A 3,092-nucleotide genomic window follows, 5' to 3' on the forward strand; every position below is an offset into this window, starting at 1 on the left:
ACCGCCTTCCGCCCGATTGTAGCTGAGATAGGCAACAGCGACCCCCGCTACCCCAAAAGGGACAAGCGGTAGAAAATGGATGGGATGGATAGATGCACAAGTTAAACACAGTAAAGTCAGATCATGGGTTTGATAAGTGGAACATTATTCTAGCTCAATGTCAATGACTTTGAAAGACTCAAAAACCGGTCGACTTGAGACTTGACTTGATCTTTCTTATAAATACCCTAGACTTGACTTGACCTTTCTTGTTTAATGACTTGACTTGAGATCAAAGATTACAGACGTACTTGAGACTTGTAATACATTGACTTACTCCCACCTCTGTGTAACCACTAGATTGCAATCTGTTTCCACGTATGTCTTCTTAAGTGATACTTCAATAATAGCTTGCAGCTGCAAAGGAAAAAGAAGGAAGTGGGGGAGGTGGAAGAAAAAAAAGCCAAAGGGTGGCAGTGAGCAGGAGGAAGCAGGAAGGAGGGGGCAGTAAAAACAGAGTTGGGATGCAGACAGCGAATCACATGAGCGTGGATCTGTTTACAAACTGAGAGCTCCATAGATGAGAAGTAAAACAAGAGACGACGACGTAAGGAACGAAAGCCTTGATGTGAGGAATCAGCATTATCTTCTTGTGCTGTGTCTCAACAGCAGGACTTCAGACGAAGAGATGAAGTGCTGCTTTCCACTGGAACACTGAGGCTACTTGCTTGGCTGCCTGTGCTGCTGCTGCTGCTGCTGCTGGGGAACCCATCCATGTCCCTTCCCTTTGTGTCTCCATAATTGGCCACGGCAGGTTTTCACAGCCAGAGAGGAGGACAAGTGACGTGGAGATCTAAAAGAGGAGAGGAGAAAGAAGGAGGGGGAGAAAGAGAGAGAGCCTCGTGACAATGTTTTGAGTGGGAGACAAAGCACAAGGCAGGTACTGCTCAGCTGCTGTACAGCTACTGTGCAGCTCCATCGCTGGATGACCACAGGAGTATTCTTCTTTATAGACATGAGCTTCCTTTTCTTTTCAAGCTTCAAGACTGTTGTCAGTGTCCAGCAGGAAGACATTTGAGGACCCTTGTTCCATCCTCTGTGCAATAAGGGGGATGTTTGTGCTACGTCTTTTGGCTGAATCATTGGAGGACAAATAAACAGTCGGTTATGCCTTCTTAAGGAAATTGTGAGTCTGTACTCACAACTAACAAAAATTGGACGGACTGCACCTTTTATTCATCAGGACAAATCAAACCACAGCTAATTGTTCCATGCAAGAGTCACTCCCAAGTTGCTGGAGAGACAAAGGTCACCACGTCTGTTTTTCACATCACTGCCATCAACATTTGTTGCCACCCGTCCAGTGGTTGAACGGTAGGTTTTCTTTTTCTTATTTAAACGCCGTTCTGTGGTTATGATTGTGTTCAAGTTACTCAAGTCACTAGCAAAATATGTTTTGTATAATAATATGAACACCTATTTTGTTTACTAAAACCTCTAAGGGAGGACCTGATTTGTTATAAAACAATGCCAGTAGGCCCAGGTAGTAAAGATCAGCTCAGTACACCATAGAGATCTTCACATTGTTTTTCCTGAAATCTAAAAACTTGGGGGGCCAAACTTCTCCCTTCAATGTTAGTCTTATAAGTATATTCTGTAGACATTTGATTTTGGTCTATTTATTTTGTCCGAGCTAAGGTCCTTCTGCAAAAAGTAAGTCAAAGATCATTTATGACAGCACTAAAGTGTTTTTAAGAATTCTCTGCAAAAATGAACTGAAATGTTGTGCTACCAGTTGAATAGCCCAAATGATGAAAAAGAAAGGACCTAAAATTTAAATTTGAGGAACACCACAAGCATAACTAAAGAAGTTAAACAAATAATTACTGACGGCATCTAAAGTAAAGGCTACAGCAACACCTTAGTTACATAGATCACATTACGAAAACAATGTGTGACTGCCAAAAAGGAGAAGACTCATGGGTGCCTTGAGGAACGCCTCAGTTATGTACATCACATGTTTGGACCCCAGTGTTTTACGTTTCTTAGCAAGTTTAAAGGTCAATGTGTTTACAAGTTTATCTTTACAACAGGAGAACGCTACTGTTTTTAGTAATTTGCTGCAAAAATGTTTGTCTCCGGAGTTTTGAAATTAACTTGGGGGCCAGTATGGTCCTTCCTGGACCGGATTTGGCCCCAGGGGCACCATGTCATCAGACATGGTATATTTTTAGATCAACAATTATTATGTACTGATTTTACCCCAGCCTAAGAAATAAGGTCTAAAAGTTTGAGAACTATTGTCAAACTTGGCCTGGGCGACTGAAACAATTGTAAAAGAGTTGCGCTACATTGGCTTCCTTGTGTCAGAAATGCATGATTTTTGTCAGGGCCTCAATAACTAATTTGTTGTACATGACTCCATAAAAAAATTCACAATCTCTGCAAAACAGGCCAGAGCGCCAATAGCAAAGTGAGCAACTAAAGGATTAACTCCACAAATGTTTTGTGGGAGAAGCTTATTCTTAGATCCCCTCTATTCTCCTGGGTTACGTTCCAAGACCTCCAGTTAATGACAACAAATAGAAAATAATGGACTCACTCATAAAAAGCACTCTAAACACTCTAAATCCTATAATATGCTCCTTAAAGATATTGAAAAACACAGTTGCAATTAATTTTATCGAATTACAGGAATCGTCGATCGGAGACATGCGGTGAGTCACTGACTCCTTTGCAGGTTTGATTGTTGTATATGTCCTAGCTGATGGCAGTAGAAAAAGCCACACACAAGCCCAAATGACGAACATTTAAGCTGCAGATTCAGTGTTTCAGTTTGTTCTGTCTTGTCCTGACTTAACAAACTGGATGTTTGAGCATTACCTTTGGTACGCAGACATTCATATCACTTGTTGTTAACCGACTTTTAGTGTACCGACTTTTAGTCTGTCACTCACATCTGGGTGAAACATAAACAGCAATTTTCTATTTTCATTTGCTACTTCACGGAGACAGTGTTGCCAGCTCTATGGAAACAAGTTTCTTGTAACAAGCAGGTAAACGCTGAACAAAATGATTACATTGTTAAATAAAACTATCGTAGTCGTTTAGTG

At 41.1% G+C, this 3,092-nt stretch overlaps 1 protein-coding gene and 1 long non-coding RNA gene across 2 annotated transcripts in view; one reads left to right on the top strand and one right to left on the bottom strand.

Annotated features, from left to right (window-relative positions):
• Positions 1-233: 233 nt before the first annotated feature.
• Positions 234-3,092, bottom strand: part of LOC133559312 (uncharacterized) — a 21,223-nt gene continuing 18,364 nt past the window's right edge. The window contains exon 2 of the long non-coding RNA XR_009808144.1: positions 234-832. This is a non-coding gene — a long non-coding RNA (uncharacterized LOC133559312). The remainder of the gene's footprint in view (positions 833-3,092) is intronic.
• The window catches only part of LOC133559311 (RING finger protein 122-like), an 18,968-nt gene continuing 16,351 nt past the window's right edge, over positions 476-3,092 (top strand). The window contains exon 1 of the mRNA XM_061910960.1: positions 476-1,353. The gene's annotated coding sequence lies outside the window, so the exon portion shown is untranslated. The remainder of the gene's footprint in view (positions 1,354-3,092) is intronic.

This window comes from Nerophis ophidion, linkage group LG09, assembly GCF_033978795.1.
Source record: "Nerophis ophidion isolate RoL-2023_Sa linkage group LG09, RoL_Noph_v1.0, whole genome shotgun sequence".
In the NCBI taxonomy this organism is placed as follows: Eukaryota; Metazoa; Chordata; class Actinopteri; order Syngnathiformes; family Syngnathidae; genus Nerophis; species Nerophis ophidion.